General features: G+C 38.9%; 1 pseudogene; it reads left to right on the top strand.

Moving 5' to 3' along the window:
• Positions 1-11,222, top strand: part of LOC135203177 (uncharacterized) — a 65,267-nt pseudogene that overhangs the window by 39,132 nt on the left and 14,913 nt on the right.

Genomic DNA, 11,222 nt, shown 5'->3' on the forward strand with positions numbered 1-11,222 from the left:
TATAAACCACAACTGTTGCTCGTACGAGAGAGAGAGAGAGAGAGAATCAAACTTAATGAAAATAGGGATAGATGTACTCCATTATTTGCAGAGCAAATAAAAGAGGGGAAATCCTCTTCTGTTCCTAGTGTTTGCCAAATCTTTACCGCGTGCCTCTGGCGAGCTTATATTTATTTTACTTATTTGATTTATTCTGTACTGTGAGTGCCATATTTAGAAATCTCGTCCCAGCAAAGTGGGTGGAAGAATAATTATGTACTGACCTGTAGACGAATGAAGGATTTGAAAACGACGAGTGTGGTTCATTGTTATTTTAGTCTAAATTTTAGTTTTATATTTGTAGTTGGATTCGGAACCTTTTCCATTATGAGACATAAAAACATTTCATAGAATATTCTCCATAAAATACTACTCTCTGTATTGAATTTAATTGAATTGATTAAAGACTTTAGGCCAGAGGCCAATCACTGGGACCTATGAGGTCATTCAGCGCTGAAACGGAAATTAATGGTAAAAGGTTTGAAAGGTGTAACAGCAGTTGCACTATGAATCAATTGTTAGGAGAGGGCCTTACCTTACATACCTTACATCTTGTTCGGGTTGCCCCAGGTCCCTCAGTGTGAGGCGGAGAGTAAGATGGAAGTAAGAGAATATGGAAGGAGGTACAGTAAAAGGAATTACATAAAGGGGTTGCAGCTAGGGGCCGAAGGCACGTTGCAAAGAACCTTAAGTAATGCCTACAGTGCACCGTATGAGGTGCACTGACGGCACTAACCCCCTGCGAGGACTACTTTTTGTAGATTGATTCCAAATTTTGTCAAATGTGTGTGCGTGTTTTTTTTTTTTTTTTTTTTATCGATGGAAGAAAGCCTTCAAAACTTCGAATAATTATAGTAATCTCACTTTCAGTTATATTTAATATATGAAAAGTGAGAATAACCGATATTTCCATTTCATCTCAGAAGAAGACCAGAGACACATCCCCATTTGATCAGGCAAGAGAGGAGCAACTTCTCTTACGGAGTAGCTAGTCTAACTTTATTTTTGCTCTAACGTCCCTGTATTTTTTCACAATTTCATGTAAGACTGTAAAGTTCTCTGGGGCATATCTACGCCTCTGTTTTAATCATCCATTGCAATAGCCATATTTTGTATTATTCATTGCATTTCGCAATTTACTCTGTATCTGGGCTTAGTCATTGGTTGCGCAGTTTTCTATGCTGCCAGTGCTCAAGAAATCGTTTACTGGATAGGAGATCTCTCAGACGATGTTTGCTGGCGTGTCAGCAGTTTCTAGACTTTTTTTTATAGGAATCGCTTCTACCTGATTACACATTTAGAACAACAGCTAAAGGTCTGCAGAAACAATGTGTTTCACTCTGTGCCATAATCACCATGCATGAGTTACCAAGACTTTCTAAATCCAAGATTATTTTTACTTCTGTTTTTGCACCTGCTGCCGGCGGGAAGTGCAGGCAAAAAAATTGACAGGCCCTGGTCCAAAAGTGTTGGCTTGAAATAGATTTTTTGTGAGGAGAAAAAAACTAACGTCCAGGAAAGATGCGAGGTCTTTGGCTCTGAATTTTGACTTCTAAGTCCAGTGTCTGGAGTTGACATTTTGTTGCCAGGACTATTCTCGCTATATTTCCGGTGCCGTGACTGGAGTTGTCATACAAAAGTTTGTGGTGGGGTCTTTCTGAGTCACCCTACAGAGATGTAATTTGATGAGAAAAATTGCAGATCACAAACGTAGTTCTGAGCAACACCTGAACCTTTCCAGTGTAGGGAAGCATTTGGAGATTCACAAGGGTGAATCCCATTGACCATCAGCTCAGGATATCAGAGCGACAAGAGGGGATTGGCAACTCTCAAGAAAACCAGAACAGCCATCACATAAAGGACAGCTCAACGAGAAGAAGTTCCAGAAGACTACTGGGCCTTGACCCAGGCTAACATCCCAAACATCTCTTTGAGAATGGGCCACAGACAGGGCCTGAAAGTACTCGAGTGTGGAGTAAAACTAAATGTAAATACTTGGAAGTATACAAGTTACAAAGTGATTTTGTGGGTTTCTTTTTCAATATTCGGCCTAATATTCGGCCTTCAGTTTTATTGCAACTCAGGAGCGTCCTTTTAGTCCTAGGATTTCGGCCTTATTTTTCAACTAAACTAACTCCGTTTATTCATCTGTTGTTCGTGCCATTTCGTGCGATTTTATATTAATTGGTTGGATTCTTCATGTGTCTTGGCTTGAATTTGCTTTATTTTTTAAATTAATTTATTTATTATTTTGCTTCTTTTTCCGTACCGTTTTCTTTTAAAAGAGCTTTGTGGACAGCAAGTAAATTGTTTGGGCTTGTTCGATATGAATGTGTGTACTTTAATCAATAATAATAATAATAATAATAATAATAATAATAATAATAATATCTGTATGAACTTGGTGAGGTATGGCGTTTGTACCTACACAGTAGGCTAACTAGATTCTATGTTCGCGTGTTCCCTTTCACAAAGGATTAAATTAATTGTCGCACGGCTTTGGAATCGTATATTGGATCCAAACCTCTTCGTTTCTTAGCATCTCTTTAAGCAGCCTTGATTTTCTTAGGCTTTCATTGCCACTGAAAGAACACTTGCCTGTCGTATTTTCATCTGTTTGTCTGTGTCCGTATTTGGAAAAGACATTAGACTCAACGAAAATTTCTTATACCTGTTCATTAATATCGGTTAAGATATGAGAGAGAGAGAGAGAGAGAGAGAGAGAGAGAGAGAGAGAGAGAGAGTCAGAGAGGTTCGAGAGAGAGAGAAGGGGGTGTTACTATATTTGTTCTCCATCACGTAACTGCTTATGATTTTGGTACTAAGTGGGAATGTGTGGTATAGTTTGCATGCTGGAAAGCAATTTTATAATCACTCGTGTTGCGTAACGATTGGGTTCCGCTGTCTGGGATTTGAGTACTTTCTAACCATTTGCTCGTTTAAACTACTAATTCGAGCCACCAGTCTAGCGAGTAGTTGATTCTCTCTCTCTCTCTCTCTCTCTCTCTCTCTCTCTCTCTCTCTCTCTCTCTCTCAAAAGTAGACAGTAACCCATTTACGTAAAACGAAAACCAGACAAGAAAAAATGGACGGAAAGTAGAGCTGAAGAGATACAACGCATCCCATAGTGGGAACTTCTTTACTTACAAGATATGTGATACGTGGAATAAACTGCCACTAGAAGTTGTAAACAGCAACAGTGTGGAAGAGTTTAAAAGAAAGCTAGACAATATCATTAGGACACTGTGAGCTCCAAGAGTTAAGTGAGCACACGATGTCTCCTCGGATGGACTAACAAGTCTTTGAGACATCCTAATTAATCCTTGTAACTCTCTCTCTCTCTCTCTCTCTCTCTCTCTCTCTCTCTCTCTCTCTCTCTTCAAATATCTATATGCACACTTTGACGTGTTTGAAGATGCGTGCATGATATTTTTGAAGATGCATTGCCTGTACATTATATTTCTTAGTACTTTCTTCCTAATATTTAGTTTACACTTGAGTGGACGCTACTGTTTATGCGCTGTTGATTAAACCTCCCAACAATGAATCCACCAGTTAAATCAATTTTGTTAGCGAGTGCTAAATTGATTCCTCATTCAAGCCTATCCACAAAGAACCCAGATCGAAATCCTCTACGAACCTGCGACGCCTTCGTTGAACCGATCGTGTGAATCGAGGGAGAACCCTTAAGATTTCCCCGAATTTGTAACAGTATGTCTTCGGCGGTCGCGCTCGGCTGGTATCCAGACACGCATAACGCCCGGAACATCAAAGAATTCTCCCGCGCAATACTACATCCACGAACCCGCACGGCATTCGTGACGATATCCCGGTTTTATCGTTGCCGTTCGTGATATCCATACATTTTAAAAAGGAAGTCGTGGTAGCCAGATGTTTTTTAAAAGGGTGTTTGATTTGTGTATATGTAGAACCTCTGGAAAATGAACAAAGGAAGTATTGGTATCCAGACATGGATAATATTGACGAAATAACAAGGAGCCCTTGATATCCAGCCGTAGACATCTATAAAAGCATTTTCCAACCGACAGCGAATATGTGATATACATATACGAACATGACCAGAGCATCAAGGGAGTAAATCTGTACATTAGGAAAGTGTACGAAGATTTTTGGAGAAATGTTTATCCAGGGGAAATGTTTGTATGCTTTTGTTCTGCCATCTTATAAGTATTGTTCCCATTTTTTTGGCCCAGCTTTGACTGAGAGTTTTGGGAAAGATCTTTTCAAAACTTAGTCACAGCTGGGCCAAAACTTATATAAAACTTTTGTATTAAAAATAACAAAAGAAAAGGAAATATTCTTTAAGATTAACTGTATATCTAGTACTAGAACTCTAGTTCCTTGTCCAAGCATTCAAGATGTGAATCAGCTACTGGAGACAAAATCCGTGGAAATTAAAATGGCGTCATAGTTTTTTTTCTTTCTTTCTTTTTAGCTGTTATGTCTGACATTAGTCTCACTTCAGATTATATTTTTAATCGTAATTTATTTTTACATTCTTTATTATTCACTTCTAAATTTCTTTTTCGTGAATAGGTTGTGTTCCATACTGGGCCACTGGGCTTCTTAGTAGATTCATATCAAGCGTGCATCTGATGTCTATAGGCCAGTCTCTTACGACGCTCCTGATTGGGTGTTGATAAGCCAATCGCAGGGCTGGAAACTCTCAGTCTCTCTCAAAAGTTTCACCTAGGCAGGATGTATGTTCCACCTCTCCTGAAAGAAGTATACCTCAGGAGAGGTGGAGCATAGATCCTGCCCATGTGAACTCTCTCGAGAGACTGAGAGTTTCCAGCCCTGTGATTGGCTTATCAACAGCCAGTCAGGAGCGTCGTAAGGGACTGGCCTTGACATCAGATGCACGGTTGATGTGAATCTACTATAGTATTATGTTTTTCCAACTAGCATTGCCGCTTGGGTAATAATAATAATAATAATGATAAAAATAATAACTTGACACCTTCTGCGGGACTGTTGTACTTCCTCCGTCATATCCAATAACCCTTTATTTCTAATCCTTCCAGATTTATCATCTATCCCGACGAAGAAGGGAACGCAATCGATTACACCAACAGAAACAGGTTCATAGAACAACCGCCGATACCCCACGGGTATCACCACCACCACCACCACTTCAGCAGCCCCAACCAGCGTTTGGAGATCGGGCCCCCGACCTTGCTGGGTCCTTCGTCCACTTACGGCAACAATCTCAAGAACGGATACGATGTCGTCAGCCATAAAGATGTGAGTTGATTGCTTGTTTCTGAACGACGGATGGAAGTGTAGTAATTTGTTTAACTGAAATGCGTGACTTTCTGATTTTTGCAAGGGTGCGAGTTTTTCAGGATAGAATTTAACGGGCAGATTTTATATAAATACTAGCTGACCAGCCCTGCAGTCCCCGGGATAACTCTGAATGACAAACGATAAATTCATTCTTTCTCACTCACTTTTTCCTTCTCTCTCTCTCTCTCTCTCTCTCTCTCTCTCTCTCTCTCTCTCTCTCTCTCTCTCTCTCTGTCGCCTCCTTCCAACCCCACCCCCTTCAGTGCCCTTGATGTCCTACTCCCACAGTTGTGGGTGTTACATATGTATACCTAGTTCGGTTGAAATTGCTTAATGGGTTTCAGAGTTATGCTGGTACATACACACACACGCACACATACAATAGACACACGTGTGTTTGTGTGTGTATGTGTGTGTGTGTGTACTTTCCGAAGGGCAGGGTCACATAAGCAGATTTCATGGCCTTTAGTATCTTTTTGACAGAATAAGCGAATAGCATGGCCCACCTATAGTCTACTGATTTATTTTCCCTGAAATACTTGCCAGAAATAAAGTTATCTAAGCTCTTGCTGGTGCATCATCACTGTAACGAACGTACCCAACTCAGATTGTACACAAATATGAAAAATGATTCGCTTATTTGCTACTTGGGCTAGTTTGGTTGGAAAACAATGTTTATGTGACATCCCCACGAGTCTCATTTTGTATATAGTAGTTATTTTGAACCTTTGGAGCACCATAGTAATTGTTCTGATTTGCTTCTGAATATTTTTATATTTTCATATTTTCGGAATTTTTAGTTATCAGTCACGCAAGATTTACGATGCATTCGTACACTGAATGATAATAGGAAGTGATGTGAAATGTGTCAGTTGCAGATATTTGACAATGAGAAATAACATAATACTTGCACACAGATGTGTTTTTGATAATGAAATTCCTTCCATGAATTTATTCAGTCATTCTGAATTGCAGACCTGAAGGACATATTATCTTAATTAGGGTATTATGAGTTATTAGGTTGACGCACTAGAACACTGGTTAGGTCTTCAGTGCCTGTATATGCAGAAAGAACCAGGGAATGTTAGTTTTCACATGTACCTTCCTTGCTGTCGTAGAGTAAGGAAATCTTTAACAAAATAATGGCAATATATTAATGAAAATTGTTCTGGCAGGTCGACTATGTGGTTCCACCTTTCACGCCAGGCGGACGCGTCAACGTGGCATTCCAGTTCTGGATCCCTATCAGCATCGGGGGCTTCTTCGTCACCAGTCGCGACATCGAGAAAGCTCTGCGATCAGAAAACCCAACATCCTACATCGCTTCCCTGTTCCTGAGGCATCTCACGACCAATGCGACGGCCAGCGCTCTGCTCGGCGACCTGACCAGCCCCATTCTAGAACGGAGCATTCAGACTTTCCTAGACTGGGCAGTCCCGTACCTCGAAAGGTTTGCGGGCGACCACCCGAGTGACTCGGACTCTCTTGTGGACTCGCAAAGTAAAACCTTTTCGAGGCAGAAGCGAGATGTGGAGAGCGACGGAGATGGATGGGTGACAATTGGAGGAGGAGGAGGAGCGCACCATTCCGATCTCATGAAGTCTGGCGAAAAGCTGGACCATGGCGCCGATGACCACTCTGCCGGCCACGCTCCTGTGAGACGGGTCTTGTGGTCTGACATCCATTTCGTGACAGATAACAGCATCACAGCCTTTGATTCCGATAGACGTCCAGGTAAGTGACGTCACTGACAAATTGGAGATTAATATCCTTGAACTGGAAGTCATCAGAGGGATACTACTATAAGATTCATATTATCAAGATCTACTTACTGTGTAGACTTTGCATATTATGGTCGCTTGTCTCATGACCGCGAGAGAGAGAAAACAATTTATTGTGCAAAAAAAAACTTACAAAGCATAGCACAACAGGCAACCTGGACGCGGTATGCTTGTAAGGGAAAGCCCTCTTGAATGAATGGCATTAGCTGTGGTATTATACATACCTTTCCCACCCTATTGATTACTAGACAAACGTCATTCATCAGGGCTGATATGGTACTCTGGTAGTATTACAAAATTTAAATACAGATAACTATATTGGGAAATTACAATAAATGTTTATAACAAGTTAAAACTTGAAATAATTACTTGACAGCATGAATGACATTCAGATGAGGCCAACACATCAGATTTTATATAAATATTATAAGAAAAATTAGATATACAACAGTTTTAATGATATTAACACGAAACTCCAAAATAGGACGTACTACAATGTAGCTTATGCTCAATATACTATTATACGCGAGAAAAAAACTGTAATACTATTTAATGTAACGTGGCCTGTTCCCTCGCAGTGATCAGATTCTGTAATTTAATCACAAAATTTTTTAGTCTTCTCTACTTTTCAATAGACTGCTGGTTTCCTGATGTAGTTGTCAAATTACTCGTGCATTCTGCTCCGCGGAAGCTTAGCAAGATAATAACGTACCGTTTTTTAGCTTCTTTTATGAAAAAATAACGATACATTTCCAGTTAGTAAATATTGCAAAATAATCTAAAAAGCTTATAGACAGGGGACAAATTTAATTTTTTCTCATTTGAAAATACATATAAAGCAGTTTTAAGTTCTCGTTGACATAGGCCTAAGTAAGATAATGTGTTAATCAGATTAATATTCAATATGAGGTCTTAAGTTTTCTCTATATATTTCCTGATATTGTATTCCGATGTCATGTGCAGTAACAAATGGATGAAACTTTCATTGAGGCCTAAAGTCAAATGCCAGAACTGTATGCTCTCCGTAAGTTTTACAACTTGACATAACTCATATTCCACATCTAGCACTCCAAAAGGAGAGGTTTGCTTAAATGTAACAGCTTCATTTTGTTTCACTCTCCTCACATATGCATAGTAAGCGAGATATAGTACTTTTTTTTTTTTTACTTTGGTTTCCTTTAAGTATTTTCTTAATCCAACACAGATTTTCTGTCTGAAGTAATGATCCCAGCTTTCCTTGCCGAGAATTTCATTAGCGTCTATTTAAGAAAATTTAAATTTAAATTTTCATACTTTTAGTTTCGCAATTTTTTTCGTATGCCCTACTTACAGTAAACAGAAAAATTATCCTCTTGAAGTTGGGAGTGTGACCGAAATTCACCTTCATCCCAGAATATACTGCTTACAGTATATTCTGGGATTGTCTAGGAAGTGGAAAATCTAGTTCTCACCGCAATAAAGTATCAGAAAAGTATACATATACCGTAAAGAGACGACGTCAATCTGCATTAATTGAAATGGTGGAAAAATACAAGATGACAAATTAACTAAACATACATTTCAGGATTAGACTTCCATACAGCATACATATAGCCTTTTCATCCCTAATTGGCTACATGACAGGAAGCAATGGCTACTCTGTATAATATGGTGCAGGTTTCAGTGCGATTTCCTTTGTATTTCAGTGGTACACATAACACAAGGCGTAAAACCCTCTAGGGATGTCAAACTCATGGCCCGCGGGATAGTCTTAAGTGGCCCTCGAGGTGCCAAGAGATTTGTCAACTCGAGCTACTATAACTGTTAGAACTGAGGAAAATTTAACGAAAGTTACCAAACTGTTAAAACGAGACATAATAAGTTTGATCTTTCATTCATATGACAATAATTTATTAATTTATTTCATATTATAATTGCTGGCAATAAGGCTCTTTTATTGCAAATCTTAATGAGTTATAAGAAATAAGGAATAAGTAATTACCAAATCTTTGATGGCCCTCGAGACCATAACCAAGTGCATTATTGGCCCTCGAAAGGATTTTGAGGTTGTTTGAAACCCCTACCATAGAACTTCTGTTTTGGAAGAAGCCCCTACCCTAGAACTTCTGTTTTGGAAGAAGCCTCCTTAGGACTTTCTTCACTGTAAGACATATTTGTTGCCATTTGCTGAACGCTTGTTACAAATAAAAACGTTGATTCGCTCTATAAATAACCTGCAAACGGATTTTCTTCCTTTTTTCAAGAAAAAAGGGCCTGATGTTGCATCGTAAACTACACAGAATTATCCGTCTAAAGAGAATCTTGAATTTTGTTTACAAAGTGACAAAAATGAATCGAGCACATGGAGTGTGGCTAACAGGTGCGCATGCCAACTCTATCGGATACCTTTGAGATGGTAAAATGCACTGGTATATAAGAATTTCCAATTCATAAGGAAGAGTAACCAGGCTGTGTTTTAGAAGATTAAGGTTTCTTTGTACCACTCTACTTTGGAAAAGGAGTTGCTCTTAAGCTGTTGGACTTTGAGAACTATATTTAAGGTTATAAAAACTGGCATAGTTTCATATAGCCTGCCACAAAGGTATATCGTTCCTCTAAATAGATGTTGGTTACTGTATGTGGTCTAAATCATTCAAACTTTTTCATCTTTTCACCTGCCAGATATATGTTTGCATTGGTGAACACACACTGTATGAACGTTAATATAAAAAAAACTTTACGATGTTTCAAGAAGCAATTTCATTTAACTACTACAGGAAGTAATGTGCTACTCATGACAGAGTTCACAAGTTTTGTATTTGGAATAATTGGTTTGCAACTAATCTAATGCCGTTCTTTTTTGCTTTCTTTCTTTCTTCTTTTTTTTAATTTCACCTGATTATTGGTGAAATCTGAAAGATACTTTTGATAGTGAACAGTTTTAAAGACTACTTAAAAGCATATTCCAGTCGGCAAACTAGTTTACATTTTCTTTATAACATATTTCACGTTACTTTTCCTCATATTAACGTGGAATATTGGGCATGGTCTCTTAATAAATGTTTTTGAAACAAAATATAGGTGACTAGCTTGTAAATCTAATAGGATCATGTTTTTTGAAGTTGAGCAGAGTACATTCAGCAAGAAAGAACAGAGTCTCAATTATTGGTTTTAGTATCATGCTTATGATAAAGGATAATATAATCTATCGTTATAACTCTTTTCAGATTTAGACTTTGCTGCAAATGATGATCCTGCCAATACGCGTCCGAGGCCTTTCTCGTCCCGGCCTACCCCTTCCTCCCCTGGAAGACCTACCTCATCTCCTCCTGGAAGACCTACCTCATCTCCTGCGCGACCAAGTGTGTCTTACAGACCCTCCATTACCACCCTCCCGTCACCTTCAGATGTGAGGCCACCCTTCACCTGTCATCTTTTGATGATTTGCCTTCCGGTACCACAAATGGCAACAAGGCTTTAGATGTGTCTATGCGTCTCTCACGTCTAGATTACTTCTTTTCTAATCTGCACCTTGACCACGAGGAATGTCGTCGGAGAGTGTTGTGTGAAGTAGCAAGGGAGCCAGAGACCTTCTCTCCTCTTTCAGAAGTTATAAATGGTGAAACAAAGTACGTCCTCAAACCTTCTTTCTAGAGAAGTATTCGAAAAATTATAGGGTTCTATACAAGCTCTGAAATGTTTAGCCACGAGGAAATTTCTGTCATAGCATCTGGATATGATGTATTTAATTATGGTATCAAACTTCCTTTCAGAATTCCTGGTGACATGCGCGATCTGAGTAGGGAGCTTCTTAATACTGCAGAGGGAGCCCGACTCCTTTCTTACATAGAAGCAGTCAAATTTTTTTTTTTTTAGGGAGAACAAAGTAAAGGAAAGAAGACAAGTTTTTTAAGTTTTTTTTTTAAAACTTTAAGAAATCTAGGCCCACTTTTTTAATAAACAACCAAAAGGTTTTATCACATCAGTTGTTATGGAATGGATAGCAGTGCCTTCATGAGTAAAGATAGCTTCCACAGCTCTTAGTTTCTTTTTTATCAGTATCATGGATTCATTATTAATGTACAGTACCATGTCATAATTTTGACCTGTGAAATA

The sequence above is a fragment of the Macrobrachium nipponense genome, chromosome 33, assembly GCF_015104395.2.
Source record: "Macrobrachium nipponense isolate FS-2020 chromosome 33, ASM1510439v2, whole genome shotgun sequence".
NCBI lineage: Eukaryota > Metazoa > Arthropoda > Malacostraca > Decapoda > Palaemonidae > Macrobrachium > Macrobrachium nipponense.